Here is a 22,682-nt window from a genome sequence, read left to right as displayed (position 1 = left end):
AAAACAAATTCATCTCATCTTAGCATTAAAAAAAACCGTACACACTTTTTAATAATTTAAAGTGTTTGCACTCGTTTCCTATTGAAGTCCTCACCTCAGAAAACTGAACAAGGCACTTACAGTCAAGATTCATATTAGGACAGATTTTATTTTGCTCATTCAACATTATCGAATGTGTGGCATGTGTTACTAACTTATCCAGTACAATCTGCACTTCTAGATCATGACTTATAACTCGTGGTAGAGCAAGAAGCATAACTTGTAAATAAAAACAATTCAGAGTGTTATCGTCAATTCATGTCTCACTGGAACACGGCATTCACTTTCACTGCTATCTAACTTTGATTTTGGTGTGTTGTCCTTTACAAACAGGTAACAGTGGTAAGTAAGGTGATTGTGAATTAGTTGTTTGATCTCTGGCGCAAGTTTTTTTAATGGAGTAGCCTAATTGTGGCACCATGCTGATTCAAGTCAAGTCAAGTCAAGTCAAGTCAAGTTTATTTGTCACATACACATACGAGATGTGCAGTGAAATGAAAGTGGCAATGCTCGCGGCCATTATACAGATCAATTTAACTCCTTCCCTCTCCCAATTTCTCTCCTCACCAGATTATTCATTCCAGCCCTTTGATTTTCCCCATTTTCACCAATTTCTAGATTCTTGTGTTGGTCAAAGAGGAAGAAATGTAATGAGGAGTCAGGTAAACAGTGAACTGGCAAAGATGGAGTGCAGTGGACACCAGAGGAAAGAATTACAAGTCGATGGTAGGAAGGGAAAATGTTAGTGCTTGTTATTTTCCTTCACTGTAATGTATTGTGCAGAGCACAAGGCATCTTAATGCTGGCAATATCAACCAGCTGCCACACCTTTCCATATTGCCAATATGCATTGCACAGATATGTGAAGTTTGGCTTGCCAATGTCACCTCGGACTCCATGTGTAACAAAAACCTTCAAGGATACTACAGGGTTGGTCATAAGATCATAAGTGATAGGAGCAAAATAAGGTTATTTGGCCCAAAAAGTCCACTCCTCCATTTAATCATGGCTGATCTATCTCTCCCTCCTAATCCCATTCTCCAGCCTTCTCCCCATAACCTCTGACACCCGTACTAATCAAGAATCTATCTATCTTTGTCTTAAATCTATCCAGACTTTGCCTCCACAACCTGCTGTGGCAAAGAATTCCACAGATTCACCACCCTCTGACTAAAGAAATTCCTCCTCCTTCCTAAAAGAACGTGCTTTAATTCTGAGGCCAATTCAAAACTTTCAAAGCTATACAACTCTTTGAATAAAGAGATTGCTCTTTATTTGTTCAGGAGAAACAACATCAGCAACATTTACAATGTGTTTGTAAAAACTGCAGATGTCGGTTCATACCGAAGATAGACACAAAATGCTGCAGTAACTCGGCAGGTCAGGCAGCATCTCTGGAGAAGAGGAATAGGTGATGCTTCAGGTCACAGTGCAGTCTGAAGAAGGGTTTTGACCCGACAAATGTCACCTATTCCCCGTGCTGCCTGACCCGCCGAGTTCCACCAGCATTTTGTGTCTATCAGCAGCAGCATCTATATTGTTAATCCCACAGGAGCTTTTACAATTCTGTAAATCCTTGACAGGTTCTTCCAAATTTCAAAAAATATAGGCAGGTCAAACACTCTTCTTATGGGACATTCGCTTTATTCAGGAATTAACCCAGTCTATCTCCAGTACCCTGACTCCAGGACAAGTATTCTCCTCCTTTGCCTGAATAACTACAGCATTACTCCCTGTAAAATCTACTCCAACCCACATGCAATGCGATATCAGCAAATGCCACATTAAGTGGCCCACTATGATTTATGACTTGGCACAATTTTCTTTTCCACAAGGATGAATGTTCAGTGACGCAAATTAACTTTGAAAATAAGTCACTATGCAGTCTTTTAATGCAATTTCTGCTTTCATTTCACGAAAGTGACTCTGTAAACTTACTAAAGGATTGAAGTATTTGTGGGTGCACATTTGTCATCAGCTCACAGTTCCAGGAATTAAGTAGCCCAGAAGCAATTGTTGATGGCACTGCAGTGATTAGTTCTATATTACATTAACCAGAACACCGAGGCATGATTCAATGCTAACACCCAGATTCACCTCAGATTACGCAGTCTATTTCACAACCCCATTCCCTGCATTTCCGTGATCCTCTAACAGGTTGATTCTATCCTGGATTTTGTGTATGTGGGTAAGTCATTGTCTCCACAGGTAACTCTCCCGTTCTAGTACAATTCCAGGCAACTTGCCTCACTGGCAAAACCAGCAGGAAAGGATCCTGAGAGATGTGGATTGTGGGGAGTAGCACTCCTCGCAAAACAATATGTTATTAAAAAAAGTTATCATCTGTCAAACATTCCCAAAGGCTCAGATTCTGCTTGATATAACTGAATTATAATTACCACTCCCAGCAGTGGTTTCATTTGCAGATCTGACAGGCCCCATGCTGAGTTAAGACAGCTGTCAAGGACAGCTGAAGAATGCATAAACCACAAGTTCACTGACAATTACATTTTGGGGAGGCCGTCTCAGGTTATAATTTTACTTTAGTTTAGTTTAGAGATACAGCACGGAAACAGGGCTTTTGGCCCTCCGAGTCCACACCAACCAGCAATATCTGCACATTAACACTATCCTCCAAACACTAGGGAAAATGTACATTTACACCAAACCAATTAACTTACAGACCTGTACATTTTTGGAGTGTGGGAGAACATACATACTCCGTACAGACAGCATCCGTAGTCAGGATTGAACCCAAGTCTCTGGCTCTTTGAGGCAGCAACTCTACTGCTATGCCCACTGACTAACCGCTGGTCTAAGGAAGCGATCAGGGACCATTCCTCTTGGGTACGTGGGCAAGATCAGCGCAGGTATGGATGGGAACTGGCCCAACATTGGAGGGAAAGCTCATGCAACTTAAAACTCAGTGCTGGTCAGAACCAGAAGGATAACCAGAGAAGGTCAGGTTAACCTGTTGCACAATTTATGACTTGCCATGTTTTCTCATCCACTAATTAATTTTGATAACTGTCACTCCAAGTTATCTCTCGTTTCCCTTATCACTAACCAGTGTCAGGAGGGTGTCAACCCGAAATGTCATCCATTCCTTCTCTCCAGAGAAGCTGAGTTACCACAGATTTTTGTGTCTATCTTCGCTCTAAGTTAATTTACTGACCAACCTTAAAAGCAATTTCTGTTTTCATTTCACTAAGGCAACACTGTGCACATGGATGCATTAAACACATTGGGGATAAACCCGTCAGCCCCCAGAACCAGGAACAGAATGGACCCAAAGGTAATCCTGAGGAAGGAGGAGTCTGTGTCTGGCTGAATGTTGTGCCTCAGCATTACGCACATTAGCTGGGTCAACTGCTGTTCTCTCTTTTCTGCAGACTGGAGAGGTTAACTTGCCTTTCCAATCATGCCTTAGGGACAAGGGGATGCAAGGGTGGGGAATTACTGGAATATATTGGCCCCGGGACAAGCATGCTTGCCCCGTCTGGTTCCACAGTGAGTTTTCAGTACTTTAAAGATATTTCCTTATTAGCAGTTTAAGAGTCACAAAATTGAGTTGCGGGTTAATGACAGGCACAAGATTTCTCTTGTATGTCAAGTCAAATCAAGTTTATTCGTCACATACACATACGAGATGTGCAGTGAAATGAAAGTGGCAATGCTCACGGACTTTGTGCAAAAAGATAAACAAACAAACAACCAAACAAACTATAAACACAATCATAAACACACACATATTCTTTTACATATTAAATATTGGAAGGAAAAACGTAGTAAAGTTAGTCCCTGGTGAGATAGGAGGTTACAGTCCGAATGGCCTCTGGGAAGAAACTCCTTCTCAACTTCTCCGTTCTCACTGCATGGCAACGGAGGCGTTTGCCTGACCGTAGCAGCTGGAACAGTCCGTTGCATGGGTGGAAGGGGTCTCCCATGATTTTATTTGCTCTGGAGTTGCACCTCCTGTTGTATAGTTCCTGCAGGGGGGCGAGTGAAGTTCCCATAGTGCGTTCGGCCGAACACACTACTCTCTGCAGAGCCTTCTTGTCCTGGGCAGAGCAATTCCCAAACCAGATGGTAATATTTCCGGACAAGATACTTTCCACAGCCGCTGAGTAGAAGCACTGGAGGATCCTCGGAGACACTCTGAATTTCCTCAATTGCCTGAGGTGGTAAAGGCGCTGCCTTGCCTTACTCACGAGTACCGAGGCGTGTGATGCCCATGTCATATCCTCAGAGATGTGGACTCCCAGGTATTTAAAACAGCTCACCCTATCCACAGGATCCCCATTTATCCACAATGGTGTGTACGTCCTTGGATGATGTGCCCTCCTAAAGTCCATGATCAGCTCCGTTTTTTTGATGTTCAAGAGGAGGCTGTTGTCCTGGCACCAGAGTGCTAGATCAGCCACCTCCTCCCGGTAGGCCTTCTCATCATTGTCTGAGATCAGGCCCACCACCACAGTGTCATCAGCAAACTTAATTATTGAATTGGAGCTGAACCTAACCACACAGTCATGTGTGTACAGGGAGTACAATAGGGGGCTGAGGACGCAACCCTGGGGCGATCCTGTGCTCAGGGTGAGGGATTTTGATGTATTCCCTCCCATCTTGACTACCTGGGGCCTGGCGGTGAGAAAGTCCAGGACCCAGGCACACAGGGAGGTGTTGAGCCCCAATTCCAGTAGCTTCCCGGCCAGTCTGGTGGGGACTATCGTGTTGAAGGCTGAACTGAAATCTATGAACAGCATCCTCACGTAGCCCCCCTCCTGGCTGTCAAGGTGAGAGAGAGCTGTGTGCAAAACCTGGGAGACCACATCGTCTGTGGATCTGTTCGGACGGTATGCGAACTGCAACGGGTCCATGTTGCGAGGGAGGAAGGCGCAGATGTGTTTCTTCACCAGCCTCTCAAAGCATTTCATGACTACCGAGGTAAGGTCCACCGGACAGTAGTCATTCAGGCAGGCTGGGGAGGCATTTCTTGGTACCGGTACAATGATGGATTTTTTGAAGCAGGCAGGGACCACGGACTTGTCCAGGGAGAGGTTGAATATTGTAGTGAGCACTGGAGTTAGCTGCGTAGCACAGGACTTGAGTACTCGCCCCGAGATGCCATCGGGGCCTGCAGCTTTTCTCGTGTTCACCCGCGTCAGAGCCCTCCTCACGTCGTGCTCGGACAGCGAGAATGTGTGCACATTCCTCCCTTCAGCTTCGGTAGCCAGTCCACTGGCGGTATTGTCGATAGTCGGCAGACCTGGGGTGGTGTTGCCCATCTCGAAACGAGCGTAAAAGGTGTTCAGGTCATCAGCTAGGGAGGTGCCGACACTTGCGGATGAGGGTGGGGTGCTCCAGTAGTTGGTTACAGTCCGTAGCCCCTGCCACAGGCTTCTGGTGTCCTACTGCTCCATCTGTGACTCCATCTTGTCCCTGTACCTCCTTTTTGCGTCCTTCACCGCCCTTCGCAGTCGGTAGGACTCTACCTTGTAGACGTCCATGTTTCCTGATGCCAGGCCCGAGTTGTAGGCAGCGGTGCGAGCATTCAAGGCAACACGAACGGACCTGTCCACTCAGGGTTTTTGATTCGGAAAGGTGCTTATGTTTATTGATCCTATCCCAAACATTAATATTAGCCAAGGACTGATGCAGAATCAGGCCAGCTTTCCATCTTGGGCAGCCTGGAAAGTTATGATATCAACTTTTGCCTGTCGAATACCTCAGCCACACCCAACCTCAACACAGGAACAACTTGATCAGAAAGCAGAGGTTTTCTATTATTAAATCTCTTGCGTAGTTAGAGCTTGGGTACAAATCACATGTCCCTTTACTACCAGGTAATTTCACCCCATTAGAGAATTCCCTTTGTTCATCCATCACCCACGTTCTCTACCACCTCGACTAACTTTTCTATTTTTAAAGACAGACACAAAATGCTGGAGTAACTCAGCGGAACAGGCAGCATCTCTGGAGAGAAGCAATGGGTGACGTTTCGGGTCGAGACCCTTCTTCAGACTGATGTCGGGGGAGAGGGAGATACATAGTTAAGGAAGTGTTAGGTGTGAAAATAGGACAATAGGAATGGAGTTCAAGGAAAATGAGTTCTGATGAAGCGTCCGGATCAGGAATATTCCTCTTTCCGCCGATGCTGCCTGACATGCTACTAATTTTCAGCATTCTCTATTGTTATTCCTTGACTTGAGGACCAGCAAGCGAACTCATGGGGCAACCTAAATAAGACTTCAAATTGACAAATAAAATTTGCCGGAGAGTCTGAAACGACAATGTCCATTGATTATCATGGAGTCATTCGTGACTACATGACAGAATGGAAGTCTGTTTCGTTACCTGAGATTCCCAGCGGTATTTCCAGACAGCTGCATTGCAGATATCCTGAACACAGCTGCCGGCTCTTTCAGCAGCAGAGGATATAGAGTTAAAGAGGTTACGGAATGACTCATCCTCTTTGCCATCCAGCTACCCAACACAAAGACACCCAAGCTAGCTGTTGATGATATTAGCAGTCATCAGAGCAGCTGCAGAGGGAAGAACCTCCCATGAACCTGGCAAAGGCGGTGGTAAGTCAGGAGCTTGCTGACATTCGACAACTAACCTGATCACATCAGCCACCACAGCGAGTCCTAGAGCTACTAAATCAGCAAGGCACAACAGAGCATATATAACATTGCCAGGGAAAACAAAGCACACAGTAAAGTGGACACACGGTAAAGCATCCCGAGTTATTGTTCGAAGACCGGCTGCTTTTCTGCTGAGTGTATAGATTATAGAAGTGTCGAACAGGAGGATGCATCTACACAGATCCCTGTGGCTACTTCAAGGAGCAATTCTACTAGATCTGCTCCCCTGCTTTATTTTGTTATCCTGCAATTGTCTCTTCAAGTGTTGATTCAGTTCTACTTGAAGATTATGTTTGTATTAATATCCACTATTCTATCAAGCATCCAAAGTCAAACCACTAATTAGGCGTAAAGTTTCATCTCAAACACTTTGGGTTTGTCATTTGTATTAAATTCCTGTCTTTCAGCCATTTGAATCAACCTCTTTATTATTCCATCTAAACCCTTCACAATTTTATACACCAAATCTTCTCTTGAACGAACACCAGCTCATTTATCCACACATTTGTGAATGCCATCCTTACCCCCAAACCTTCACAGCTGCCTATTGTTCAGCAGCTTGTGGGAGTTATCATGAAAATGCAAACCTCTCCAAAATGCACGTCTTTGGAGATTAAAAATTGGCACTCCCTCCGCCACTCCAGAAGCACGCATACTCACCCAACTTTAGATGAGCAGACACAAGAAGAGGCTTCAGTGGATATAAACATGGGCAAGGATTGTTCAATCCAAACAGCATGTTTCTGTAATATGTACTTCATGTAGTCCATTCTGTTTCATGTCTTTTCTACAGTCTGTTGCCTAGAATTGGGTGGAACTAATATTTTGGCAAAGTTTTCTGTCTTTTTTCCCCCTCTATGTCTGTGTTTGAGCAGAAGATTTTGTTTTAATAACCGTGCTGTTTGCCTGCCTGTGTTAGCCTGGTCTTACCCTGCGTTTCCTCCCATTTTGGCTAATCAAAAGTGTTTCCTGAACAACTGTGTCTCTTTATAAAATTATACTCTGAATTTTGGAATTATTCCGAAGATCACAAAGATCTCGATGTCTGCACGATAGCCTTCCCCTGGCTGATGCAGTTGAGGGAAGTTTTGTTCATACATTTAATTTAATTCTTGGTGGATTTAGTCAGCGATCAATGCTCCAGTGATAAACTCAGCCTCCAGCAACGTTCACTTTGACTATTGAGCCCTGAAACCCAGTCGTGCTGCACACATGAAGGATGAACCTTTAACTATCTGGCATCTATCTGCAGGGTCAGTCGGAACAGGCACATTAGAGGTTTATTGATTGGAACTCTTGTCCTACTGCATTTGTACAGGTTTATCTCGTATTGTTAGATCATTGGCATGTACGTGGTATTTGGTCACAAAAGAGTAACAGTTTCAATGCTGGAAATGTAAAATAATAAATGTTGAAAATATTCAGCAGTATGAGTTATTTGACCCGAGCAATCCTTGCCAGTGTTTTATGTTTCACCTAACCTCTTCATGTTGATCTTCATCTAATTGAGAGATACAAAGTTAAACATCAGGTAGACACAAAATGCTGGAGTAACTCAGCGGGACAGGCAGCATCTCCGGAGATAAGGAATGGGTGACGTTTCAGGTCGAGACCCTTCTTCAGACTGATTTAAGCCAGCATCTGCAGTTCTTTCCTACACAATGTTAAACAGTAACTGAATGAGAGGTGTGGATCGGGTAGATGCACAGACCCTCTTGCCCAGAGTAGGGGATTCGAGGACCAGAGGACATAGGTTTAAGGTGAAGGGAAAAGATTTAATAGGAATCTGATGGGTAACTTTTTCCACACAAAGGGTGGTGGGTGTATGGAACGAGCTGCCAGAGGAGGTAGTTGAGGCTGGGACTATCGCAACGTTTAAGAAACAGTTAAACAGGTACATGGATAGGACAGGTTTGGAGGGATATGAACCAAGTGCAGGCAGGTGGGACTAGTGTAGCTGGGACATGTTGGCTGGTGTGGGCAAGTTGGGCCGAAGGGCCTGTTTCCACACTATATCGCTCTATGACTCTAATTCCCTCACTACCCACGGTTGCTGACCTGCTGAACATTTTCAGAATTTGGTTTACCTTTGAAAGTATTTACATTGCACATGCATAGAGGATTAAAAGGGTAAAGCAGTGTCAGAGTTTAAACATTTAGCACAAAGAAGAAAGTTAAATGGTTTAAACATCTGCTGATTTCATTTTATTTTGTTTCATTTTCCTGAAATAAGATCCACGTTTGAGCTATAGCATCTTGTTTAACGGTTCTCAATCAGAATCTTCACGTCGCTATTTGTAAATTCAGCAAGAGACACTAAAAAAGCTTTTTTTTAAACTGACATTTGAAATTGTCCTCCCCTCATGTGCATGAATTATGGCTATTATTTAAAATTACTACACAAGGTGCCAATTAACAAGTTACATTTTAAGGTGAGATTGATATTATGCTAGATATCTATGTTACATTACACTGCTGATGCACATTAGTACTTAACCATAAACAGTTTGTCATTCATGCACTTGCACAGAGTGTTGGGAAGGAATGGAAGGTCAATGGGGTGAAACATTACCAGGGTGGGTGGCAAAGCCTAAGCCACCTGCTCCCTGTGCCTGCCTTGGAGAAACAGCCAACACCATCACAGACTTGTCCCATCCTGTTCATTCCTTCTTCTCCCTGCTCCTGTCCAGCAGAAGGTACAGAAGCTTGAAATCACACACCACCAGACTCGGGAACAGCATCTTTCGCCATGCTAGGGTTTCCCCATGCTCGGATACATCTCTACCCCATTGCGGACTTTGGACTTTGTCTCTGGAACTTGCGCACTACAATGCTGAGAACTATATTCAGCATTCTGTATCTTCCCCTTTGCTCGACCTATTGTATTCGAGTTTGGCTTGATTGTATTTAAGTATAGTATTATCTGATATGAATGGTTAGTATGCAAAACAAAGCTTTTCACTGTACCTCGGTACACATGACAATAATAAACCAAAATTTAACGTTCACACAACACTCTACTGCACTCCCCACTGCTCTGCAGAACCATCACTCACTGTAATTTTATAAGCTATAAATATAACAACAGACTACAAAGTATATGGCAATCCTTTGTACTTTAAAGGTACTAACTCGTTTGTATACAATGAATGTATCTTACATTAACTCTGTGACACTAGGCCAGATCACAGAGGTAAGGCTCAAGCAAACAGGTCCTCATAGTGGAATCAGACATTTTCATGCCCTGACCTCAACCCAACAAAAACAACAGGAGGGCAGTTGGATGTTGACACGCATACGCCTGTGGGTGTGAACTCAATGGAGCGGCCCTCAGTAGTGCTGTGTAGTTTGGAAAGGGGAAGGAAGATTCCCTTGAAGTTTGGGCCTCACCTGTTCCAGCTGCCCTCTCCTTTAACTGCACTAGGCTGCTGAGGACCGTTCCATTGAGATAACAACTAGACGATGCATCCCAACATCCTGCTGCCTTCTTGGCATTTTTTATTGAGTTGAGGCAGATTGTTGGGCCATGAATATTTCTGATTCCACTGTCAACAGTCCTCATCCTATCCTTTCACATGCAAAGCAAAACAAGTTCCATTTACTAACCAATCTCCCCTATTTGCCAGGCTTCTCCTCACTACAAGGTTGCCGTGACCAACTGCCACTTGCCCTACAGACGACAGGTGATAATCACAGGTGTAGCCCAATTATACTTCTGTGGCCAGATATGAATGTTTATTGCAAGACTGCCTGATGTTATAGTGGGTATCCTACTCATCTGTATACAATAACAGTTTAAAATCACCAACTGGTGGGACCTTAATACCATAACAAATTTTACTGCTTGCACACCCAATTTTCAGTGGAGAATAAAGGATACTCTGGATTAATTCTTGCTACCTGGTTAAATTAATCTTTGTTATATATAAAAATAATTTAAATTTTAAATATGAATGTTTACGGACAGTTACACGGGAGTTCTGTTCCTGACAGCTGTACGCAAGCCAATTTCTTTAAAAATCAGAAATGTTGTTTTGTACGGTAACCCATACTGTATCACTCTGCACACACTAGCTATAATTAATTGAATTATCACCTACTGCTACTTATCGTTAAACAGATGGAATATACACTAAATACCATGAAATATCATTATTACTAACTTAAAAAAGGTTTTAGAATGCATAGGAGAATTTGCAGAAGTCGGGTCTTTTGTAACCCAGGGAGCCCGTGTATCTAAAAATCACTTGGATTTGACAAGCCCTTCTCAGTACTTACCCAACATATATAAAGACAAGCATTTTCATAATTGACACCAATATGTAAAACAATTCCTACTTTTGTTTGGATATTTCTAAACATGCTGAAAGACTAAAGAAACAACATTTAATTGAATTTGTAATAACCAAAATTACAGGAATACTCAACAATGTTTTATATTAACCAGCATGAATTCCACAATTTTATTGCCTGTCACACTGACAACAATCACCACACTTGTACCCTAAACTCATATACAAAAGCCCTGAAATAGAAAAACAACTTGCTGCTTTTAAAATGATCACATTTTTCAAAGATCAATAGAGGTGAGACAATAGTTCCCATCAAACTAAGATATGCGCACTGTAAATTAATAAAGGACATATAAAAGATAAGCTACTCTGAGGCAAACGGGAATTACTACAGTGTCACCTTCACAGGTGCCACTGACAGTCTTTATTGGGCTACTCCATTTTGCTTTCTGGTTAATATTCAGCATTAACAATTTACAAATTTCTCTTATATTTATCATGTTAAAGCAAATATTTTATTGTATCACAAGGTGCAATGTAATTGTTGTACTCTGTGATAAAGTAACTCTGTTTCACAGATCTTCTAATCTCAAGACCTATATGTCCTTTTGCATAAACTGAATAAAGAAGCCATATTTTGTCAAGTTCAACGAAGCATCCACAATTAAACAATTTATATTATGGTGCATTTTTTCTCGATTAATAAAAGATCTGTGAAGATTTCATGTTGCATCGTATTAATGATATAGTTGTGACCTAATTCTGTAGCCGTGCCTGGATTAGTAAAGTGCCAAATTTGTCATTATCAGTTTATATTCCAATTTTAAATCTTTTCCAAAGATGCATTTTGTAAGCTTTCCAAACATTAAAATGTACAAATTTGTTCCAGTAATTAGGTTTCCGAAATGTGTGCATGTTACTTATGTGCTTAAGTCTATGCAAACTGTTCAAAGCCATAATAAAAGACAGGAAAGCTAAATGCGTGCCATGCTTACAATAAACAATTTTTTAAAAAGACAGAAAGCACCTACACTGTAGCAGTGTACATACGAAACAAAGTAATCCAGTTTCAATTCTGTCGAACTGCTTTTCCCAACAGAGCCCATTTCAGTTAGTGTTGAGAGCAACCAGCTACTGAACACACTGCACCGTATACTCTGAACAGAAGCACTTGATCAAATCCAGGCTTCAACTGGTGATGCAGTGTACAGTGTGTACAGGTGCGCTTCTGGCCCCAAGGATGGTGAGAGGAAAGATTCCCACTGTTATTGGCCTTGCTATTTTTCACTAGCCATACATATCAGTTGTAAGAGACACAATCATAACCATGAGACTACACTGTATATGGCTTTTGCATTGAATAATCATTTATTTGTTCCTCAGTCAGTAGGGCTACGACGCTCTTTAAATAGGTTAATAGCAAAAATAGCCGAGATATACTGATGTTTGGAAGAAATTTGTCATAATTAATTGTGTGCTTGGAAATAAATTAGTTATTGCAGATTATGATTATGGGCTAATGATTAAAATGATTCACAGAGAATAAACATCATGACAAACCTGCTGCATCTAATGGCCTCTGTTTCTGTGATATTTTAAATAAAGTTTTTCTCCAGTTTTTTCTTTGCTACCCTGCGGTTGATTATGAAAAGTTATTTTCTTCAGCAGAGAATGATAATTACAATCAGACTGTTAGTGCCTCCATCTCCTACATGAAGCCTCACTAAATCGAATCAAAGTAAACCAAAAAGATATCAACATAATAATTATAAGAACAGAACTATAACAAGCTCAGTTCTACTGAAACATTGTTATTCATTTGCAATGTTTGCGTCAGGTTTAGCAGTTTGTTCTGGTGCATGTTAATTCCCTGCAGCATAGCAAAATTGATTGAAACATATAAATTGCAATTAATGTAATTTATATTCAAATGGAACAGTATTTTTAAGTGTAATGAATAATTTGAATTAGAAAAACATTTCTAATGGATTTAAAGCTTTTGCTAGCTTTACTGAAGAGCAGTTCAACATTGGCCCCAGGTTACTGGCCTGAGTTTGCCAACTCTTCAACTTCCAAACACCTTTGTGAACCCAGCAAAGCCTGACCTCCAAATCCCGCTTCTGAAACCTCCCTAACAGATTTATTAGCCCGAATAACTAAACACGTTATGTTGGATGCTAATTTATATTTTCTTATCCTTTTATCAGCATTGCAATGTGGGGTTTGAAGAACCAAAATCAGACACACAGAACAGCATGGGCTTGCCAGAGATAAGGGAGATTATTGGCCCATTGAAATGGTTTGGAAAAGGTTGCATTGTATGGCGGAGGAAATACACGAATATAGTGCAGGCCACAGAAAATGGTGGGGAATGGGGAAAAGAATGGCACTCTATGTGGCGGAAGAAAGGTGCACTATGTGGAATAAAGATGGTATATTTTTGACTGTGAATGGTGTGTGTTAATTGGGGTGCCGGTGGAGAGGAGAGGGAATAGACAGGAAACTACACATTATGGAATTGCAAGCCTTGAAGGCAATGTCTAAATTCTATACAAAGACATAAAATAAGGAAAGTAGTGGATGGTTTCTGGGGAGGCAGAACGCTGCTATTGATACCGACCTTGCCATAGACTCTCGGGAGGCAGAACCAATTGCAAAGACATCTCTTCCCCATCACAGGCTGTTTACCAGCATCTGTGCATGGAAACAGATCACTAACGAGGTCTGAAGAAGGGTCTCGACACGAAACGTTGCCTATTTCCTTCGCTCCATAGGTGCTGCCTCACCTGCTGAGTTTCTCCAGCATTTTCTGTCTACTAACAAGGATCAAAGTGATTTCAGTCAGTGGACTGGAAGTGGAAGATCCTCTGAAGTTTGTATTTACCACATGTGTCAGTGATGAAACAAGAGGCTCGCTGCTAACGAGAAATGAGAAAACTGGGCAGTCCAGGGGAAAATTATAAAACTGCGTAGAGCAGGGGAGCAGGGAAACATGATAATACTGTGTAGGGCAGGAATAAATGATAATACTGTGCAGGGGAGGGTAAATTATAAAACTGTGCCTGGGAGGGAAAATGATAATACTTCTGCAGGGGAGGGCAAAATAAATTGTGTGAAGGCAGTTAACACGGAACCAAAATTATGTTGAAAACAATAAAATATTCTTTAAAAAAAACAGCTGTTTGTACTTTCTGACAAGAAATAATTCTAATTTACTCACATTAACCATTCATCTTAATATTCAAACTCACTTAGAATCAGTATACATTCATGTAGAGGCCAAATCCCCAAACCGTGAAGTAAAAACCATACAGAACGTTGATGTCCATTTTCTGTTTTTATTGCAAATACCATTAATCTGGAAAATAATTGTTTTTTCCATACTAATTTCTGAGCCAGTGAAAAATAATTTCTTATTTTCTAGTGTTGACATGACCATGAGCATAGTGAAACAACCACTAGAACCTTTACATTTAAAAAAATCTCCCATTTAGTTTGTGCAAACTGCTATATAATGTAATCTCACATGATTCTATATTTCCTTCAACAGGAAGGTAATTCTACATGGAAGTAATCTCACTAAAAGTGCTTTCATCAATATACCTCATGAAATATGTTCATTAGCATTATTGAACACGAGTGTTTCAGTGAAAAGCACCATGGAAGCCTTGGGTGGATCAACACTTTGTAAATGCAGCATGAAGCCGCTTTTCTCCAGTGTAACATAAAATAAAGCCAATCTCACTAAACCAAGTGTGTCAGGTCAGGTACAACTGAAGAATACTGGAGGTAACCTGACATGAATGAACATGGTTACATTTTCAGGTTCAAGTACTTATCTAAACCAGGTGCATGCCCACACCTTGGCAAAGTTTTTTTGCAGGGGAATAGTAAAATAAATCCAACTGTGGCTCCAGCGATCTAAGTCTCCAGCAGCAGTTATTGGCTGTGGAACTTTCCAGCTGACAGTCCAAAACTAGGAACCAGAAAGCTCCAACCATTCATTCCATAATCTGCAAAGAAGGTACTTACCATCATCTACTGGGCTTCAATAGGTGGGACACAACATGCAAGGATCTCCCTAACTGAGTGGAACTGAGCGCTGGGCCAAAGGGCCACTTTGCTGGGTGGGTGCTCTTCCAAATGGGGAACAGGCCATCAAAGGAAAAGAAGAATGGAGTGTTGCTATTTCATCAGCATGGATTTAGAATGTTATTCCCAGCAGATGGGGAAATCACATTCATCAGGCAACTATAATGGGGCATCAGGGCTTGATGATTCCCAAATGTCTGCTCTTCACTCGGGTACTGAGCATTACTCAACATAAGCAGGAGGTAACACTTTTACCATTACACAATTATCAGTCAGATGTTTTATATATAAACAACAGGCACATAAATGCAATTAAATAATTTCAGTATTACGATTGTTACTTCATTTTTAGTACTGGAGATGGAGCTTTTTGATCATGACTGCTGTAACATTTAAACAATATTTTACACTCGCTATTAAGAGAGTAAGATACAGCTATTAACTGTAATATTAGATTAATGCTTAAGAAATAGTTTAGGTCTGCATTAAAATAGCAAATGAATGATATATAAATTCATTAAGGGCTCTCTGCTAATATTGGTATAGGTAGTTCGGAGGCTAACAATCTATCATTTAATAACGTATAAATAGAAACAGGTGGAGCTTGAAAATTATTATAAAATTGCAATACCTCTAAATAGTTCTGAAACTGTTTACAGGTGTTAATTATTGAAAAGTGAGCATGTAGCCTTTACATCATTTCAAGTACCTCACATGGGCATACAGATACAAGCACAGGAAATTATGGTGATGCTTTCATCTAATTTGTAATTATTCTTTCCAGTAAAGGATATCAAATAATTTTGAACCCATTGTTACTCTAGGATTAATAATTGAGACTAAAATCACTTTAGTTAAAAATCAGATTCATAGCACTAAACATGCAAAGTAAACATGCAGGTTGGAGTGCAGGAGGCTGAGGGGTGATCTGATAGAGGTATATAGGATCATAAGGGCAATAGATAGGGTAGATGCACAAAATCTTTTACCCAGGGCAGAGCAAACAAGAACCAGAGGATGTAGGTTTAAGGTGAGAGGGGAAAGATTTAATAGGAACCCGAGGGGGAACTTTTTCCACAGTTTAGGTTAGTTTAGTCTATTATATACCAGGGTGGTGGGTATATGGAACAAGCTGCCACGGGAAGTGGCAGGGACTATAACAACATCTGAAAGAAATTTGGACAGGTACATGGATAGGAAAGGTTTGGAAGGATATGGGCCAAACATGGGCAGGAGGGACTAGTGCAGATGGGACATCTTGGTTGGCATGGGCAAGCTGAGCCGATGGACCTGCTTCTGTGCTGTATGACTAGATGCAACTGTGCAAGGTGTTGTGCTACCAAAATGCATTTTGCAACAGGACCTACATTTGGGACATGGAATAGACCAAGCAGATCTTACCATATGCACATTTGGTGCAACTGATTTGGGAATGAATATCCAGCAATCACATGCTGATATACAGAGAGCACAGGAAAATAACGGCAATTATATCAAACTAATTATTAGTTAATATCATGGGATAATTCTAATTCAATGCAAGGGATATTTATAATGCCCGTTTGAGATTTATTTTAAGACATTTGAATCAATTACATTGTAGTTATGTGTGCATTATGTTTCTTGGACATTAGGTCATTTCATTTTTTAAAAAATATTATTGGTTTTTATACTGGGCACGTCAGCCTGCTTTCTTAAGGGAGACCTTAGAATGTTTGAACATTCCTTTTAATTAATAATATTACCTTTGGTGCCAGGATGGAAATATACCCCTGTTGACTCAATTAACAATGGCAAAGCTAACTATGAAGGTCTAGTTAAGAGTTGAATTAATGCATTTTAGTTACTAAATCAACTCATCCCATGTTGAGACATGTTCTCACTCCTTTTAAATTCCTTTTTTTTTTTTTAAATCATGCTTTAATATATTGTTCAAATTTCATTACTGGAAATTTTGTGTCCCATTTTATTGTTTGGGTAATTTATCACACGTCCAGAAGTTAGCCATGTGGGGCAATTTTAGCATAATGATGCTTTTGGTCTAATGCCATGCTAAGCAGTAATAAATGGTGACTCAATCCACATAATTTTTGCATGTTTTTCTTTCATCTTACCTACAAAAGTAAATCATTCTTGTTTAAGAGCAATCAATGCCATGCATATTTCAAATAACTTGAGGAAAAACTCTAGGTATTCATCCTATGTTCTCTGCCATCTGTTGTACCATGCAACCTGTTGTTAAATTGGCCCTCGTCCAAACAGTGACATTTCTATTTCCTGTGACTAATTATTTTAAAATCATAGGTGTGTTTATTAAAACATTTGATGTGTCATCCTATCATCAAATGCTCATGTCTTTGTGCAACTGTAAATTAGAAAAAATAGAAGATGGCTTCCATTGACACTTTGATGTTCTTGTGATCACGACATCAACACCATTTAGTCAATTTTATACATCGATTCCTATCATGAAATCATGCTTCCTTTAAAAATCTGGTGCAATCCAGTGAAATTGGCGATGACACAAGTGGCATTATGAATCACTTGTAATTCCAAGTAGAAGTGAGTTCGTGCTGTCTAATATCACAAAGTCTAAAGTACTTTATAATCCCAGGAAAATAAAGGCATTGTTTCTATCAAAATTAGGATGTAAGCAGAAAAATCCTGATGGTTTCTAGTAGTTTGGTGTTCTTGTGACTGCAACCACTGGAACTGTTCGTTCGTTCATCAAAGTTTAATTCACTAGCATCAAAATCCTTCTTAATATTAGCAAAATTAAATTCAGTCGTTCATGGTCACTGTGGCACATTGATTTTTCTCAGATCACCACAAACAAATCACTGTCACCAAATGTACATTATTTTGTACCAGCAAAAGCTCACTTCCCTTTAAAAGTGGGCATGATCTGATGGAATCCAAGATGGCTGCCAGCAGCAAGATGATTTTCTTCTCAGCGCTTAACTCTGAAACTGTTCAATTGAGCACCATCAAATTTTGCCTGTGGCTTTCTACCATCAACGTCCTTTGGAAATGGGCCATGATCGGATAAAATCCAAGAGTGATGTCAGTAGCACTTCCATTTTCTTGTGACCACACCTTAAATTGTTAATTACACAGATAAAAATCACGTGGATATCCCAACTGCATTTGCTGTTACATATCCTTACATTTTTCAGAAAAAATACTTGTACAGACATTGCAATCCATGGAAGGGGCAGTGAAATGTGATCTGTACATCATATGAGGCACATTAATAATGTTTACTACAATATCCTGATTTTTCTATTCAACTGGGAATTGTAGAATATGCAGTGTGGCTACAATCTGAGGAAGCATATTTTCCTTTAACTCTCTTTTAGGAGTATGATAGGCATTCCTTAACTAAAAATGTCAACATCATATAGAACAAAATTATGGGATATGTTCTGAATTTTGTCAATAAACATAATTAATTGTTTTTTTTGTTTCAATTTACAGGTTCTACCAATTATCTTTGTCCTACAAGTTTACAATTGGATGTTTCAGCTGTTAAGTACTAGTTCTATTGCTTTTCTGGCAATAATTATAAAGCAGTGACTGCAATGACACTTACTGCTAAATTGCTTATGAAGAGGAGCAATTTCTAGTTTTTTTTAATTAGAAAACATGCAGGCTAAAATTTTATGTCATGATATATTTATGGATGTGAAGTTTCAAAATACTGTTTGATTTATAACACAAAGTGATTTCTAGACTGGAAGTCGAGGACTGTAAATGTCCGCTCCTTTTAAACTGACAAGTTTGCAGTGAGAAAGTGCATATCATATGCTAACATTCTGAACATTAGGAAGAATGTAAATATTGAACTATTGTATGGTTGTATGTGCATGCGTTGCAAATACATTTTTCTGTAAAATGATCCTTAATCTTCAAAATAGTTCAGTGCAGAATTAAAATTTTATACATCTCTTTGTTGAACTGTGGCCAAAATAGTATAGAACTAGCAAATAATTCCTAAAATAACTATGAGTAATGAACATATAAGATGAATTAATCAAGGCCTGATTGGAAGCTAAAATTGAAAGGGGTAACAAGGTCAATATTGACAAATCCAGGTGAAGTTTCCAAAAGTGAATTTACATTGGGCACTTGACATTATACTGCACATAGATTCACTGCAAACACATCTGTCAAAAGGTGAAAGGGAAGTTAGCATTAGCTCTTTTATGGAACAAGCTGTCCATTTCATGCAAATTATGATCTTATTACATTCTATGAACTTGCTTTTCAAGTAGTACACAATGCAAGTATAACTGAAATGTGTTGCAAGCAACTCCCAGAATTGGTATTGCAAGGCCAAAGCCAGAGCAAGTCTTATGCTGCTGAATCTCAACCATATACTGAACGTCATATTAGATCACCTTTTATAGCATAAACCCCAATTATTCCACCCATGTCACATTTGCCGTTGAGTGAGGCAGTTTTGTTCTTAGCCCAGTTGGAATTGAACAAACACTTTTTTACTTTGGACCTTTTCAGTCAATGAAAAGATTAGCTATTCATCCAATTATTACAAACATTAGGTTGCAGAAGAGAAAAAGTACCATTTGGTTCAATAAGTTTTGTACTAGGTTTTTTAAACTAGTCACTCCTTAAAAGCATAGGTTTGTACTGCAGCACAATACTGAAGGTGAACAATAATTGACCAGATAGATGTATAAAAGTTGCATTGGGGAACCAGGCCTCCCATATGACAGGGACCCAACGGGTCCCACTTGGTCTAGTATACAAATAAAATATTAGATAAATAAAATACTTCTAGTTTTTCTCCATTATGCGCTCACTAAAGCGTTAGCAAATTCAACAACTGTGTAAAACTGAATATCACAAGTTACACCAAAATTAAAAATTGTACCTCAAAGTTGGAATCAATATGTATTTCACAAATATCTCAATCTGACGCCAATGTATATCGCAGCGATAAAGAAGAGAGTGGAAGTAGGTTGGTGGGTGCTGGCAACTTGGAAGAAATACTACCTAAGATCAAATTGGTAAAAAATAGCAGGCTAGAAATTGTACACATTAAACTTTTTCCTCAGGTGTACTTGTGCATTAAACCTGTTTTCCATTAGGTTATAATGCACTAGCAATAATTTCTTGGTCACCTTTCTACCACGGGCTCAGGCATGTCTGGCTGCAATTCACCTTAGTGCAACCGATTTTCCTCAACATCAGACATGTACTAACAATGTCATATAATGAACAGTGGCCAAACATAGAAAATAGAAAATAAGTGCAGGAGGAGGCCATTCGGCCCTTGAGCCAGCACCGCCATTCATTGTGGTCATGGGTGATCGTCCCCAATCAATAACCCGTGCCTGCCTCCTCCCCATATCCCTTGATTCCACCAGGCCCTAGAGCTCTATCTTATGCCTCTGTCCCACTTAGGAAACCTGAACAGAAACCTCTGGAGACTTTGTGCCCCACCCAAGGTTTCCGTGCGGTTCCTGGAGGTTTTTGTCAGTCTCCCTACCTGCTTCCACTACCTGCAACCTCCGGCAACCACCTGCAACCTCCAGGAACCGCATGGAAAGCTTGGGTGGGGCGCAAAGTCTCCAGAGGTTTCCGTTCAGGTTTCCCAAGTGGGACAGGGACATAACTCTCTCTTAAATCCATCCAGTGATTTGGCCTCCACTGCCCTCCGTGGCAAGGAATTCCACAAATCCTTCTAAACTCCAGTGAATACAAGCCTAGTCTTTTCAATCTTTCCTCATATGACAGTCCCGCCATCCCAGGGATCAATCTCGTGAGCCTACGCTGCACTGCCTCAATCACAGGATGTCCTTCCTCATATTAGGAGACCAAAACTGTACACAATACTCCAGATGTGGTCTTACCAGAGCCCTATACAACTGCAGAAGAACCTCTCTACTCCGATACTGAAATTCTCTTGTTATGAAGGCCAACATTCCATTAGATTTCTTTACTGCCTGCTGTACCTGTAAGCCAACTTTCAATGACCGGTGTACAAGGACGCCCAGGTCTCGCTGCACCTCCCCCTTACCTAACCTAACCCCATTGAGATAACAACCTGCCCCCTTGCTTTTGCCACCAAAGTAGATAACCTCACATTTATCTATATTATACTGCATCTGCCACGCATCTGCCCACTCACTCAACCTGTCCAGGTCACCCTGCAACCTCCTAACATCCTCTTCACAGTTCAAACTGCCACCCAACTTTGTGTCATCCGCAAACTTGCTAGTGTTGCTCCCAATTGCCTCTTCCAACCCATTAATATATATGGTAAACAGTTGCGGCCCCAACACCGAGCCTTGCGGCACTCCATTCACCACTGCTTGCCATGCTGAAAAGGACCCGTTCACTCCTACTCTTTGCTTCCTGTCTGCCAACCAATTTTCTATCCATGTCGACACCCTACCCCCAATACCATGTGCTCTAATTTTAGTCACCAGTCTCCCGTGCGGGACCTTATCAAAGGCTTTCTGAAAGTCTCGATACACTACATCCACTGGCACCCCTTCATCCATTTTACTTGTCACATCCTCAAAAAATTCCCGAAGATTAGTCAAGCATGATTTCCCTTTCATAAATCCATGCTGACTTGGACTATCCTTTTACTGCTATCCAAATGCCCCATTATTACCTCTTTAATAATTGACTCCAGCATTTTTCCCACCACCGAAGTCAGGCTAACAGGTCTGTAATTCCCCGTTTTCTCTCTTGCTCCTTTCTTGAAAAGTGGGATAACATTAGCTATCTTCCAATCCACAGAAACTGATCCTGAATCTATTGAACATTGGAAAATGATCACCAATGCGTCCTCTATTTCTAGAGCCACCTCCCTGAGGACCCTGGGATGCAGACCATCAGGCCCAGGGGATTTATCATTCTTCAGTCCCATTAGCCTACCCAATACTATTTCTCATCTAATGAAAATTTATTTCAGTTCCTCTACCCCCTTAGAAACATAGAAATTAGGTGCAGGAGTAGGCCATTCGGCCCTTCGAGCCTGCACTGCCATTCAATATGATCATGGCTGATCATCCAACTCAGTATCCCGTACCTGCCTTCTCTCCATACCCCCTGATCCCCTTAGCCACAAGGGCCACTGTCTTCCAGTACATCTGGGAGATTCTCTGTCTTCCAGTACATCTGGGAGATTGTTTGTGTCTTCCTTAGTGAAGACAGATCCGAAGTACCTGTTCAACTCTTCTGCTATTTCCTTGTTCCCCATAATAATTTCACCTGTGTCTGCCTTTAAGGAACCCACATTTGACTTTGCTAATCTTTTTCCCTTAACATATCTAAAGAAGCTTTTACTGTCCTTCTTTACATTCCTGGCCAGCTTTCCCTCGTACTTCATCTTTCCAGCCCGCATTGCCCGTTTTGTTTCCTTCTGTTGTCCGATGAAAGTTTCCCAATCCTCTGGCTTCTGGCTACTCTTTGATGTGTTATCTTTTAGTTTTATTCTATCCCTAACTTCTCTTGTCAGCCACAGTTGCCTCCTACTCCCCTTAGAATCTTTCTTCCTTTTTGGAATGAAATGATCTTGCATCTTCCGGATTATGCCCAGAAAATGTCTGTGGAATTCTCTGCCTCAGAGGGCAGTGGA

General features: G+C 40.8%; 1 protein-coding gene across 2 annotated transcripts in view; it reads right to left on the bottom strand.

The window, feature by feature from the left end:
* LOC129704437 (voltage-dependent L-type calcium channel subunit alpha-1D-like) overlaps nucleotides 1-22,682 on the bottom strand; it is a 346,238-nt gene that overhangs the window by 22,942 nt on the left and 300,614 nt on the right. The gene's annotated exons all lie outside the window — the stretch shown is intronic.

This window comes from Leucoraja erinacea, chromosome 16, assembly GCF_028641065.1.
Source record: "Leucoraja erinacea ecotype New England chromosome 16, Leri_hhj_1, whole genome shotgun sequence".
NCBI lineage: Eukaryota > Metazoa > Chordata > Chondrichthyes > Rajiformes > Rajidae > Leucoraja > Leucoraja erinaceus.
Note: the sequence above shows the minus strand (reverse complement) of the source record. Positions and strands in the feature narration are given on the sequence as shown.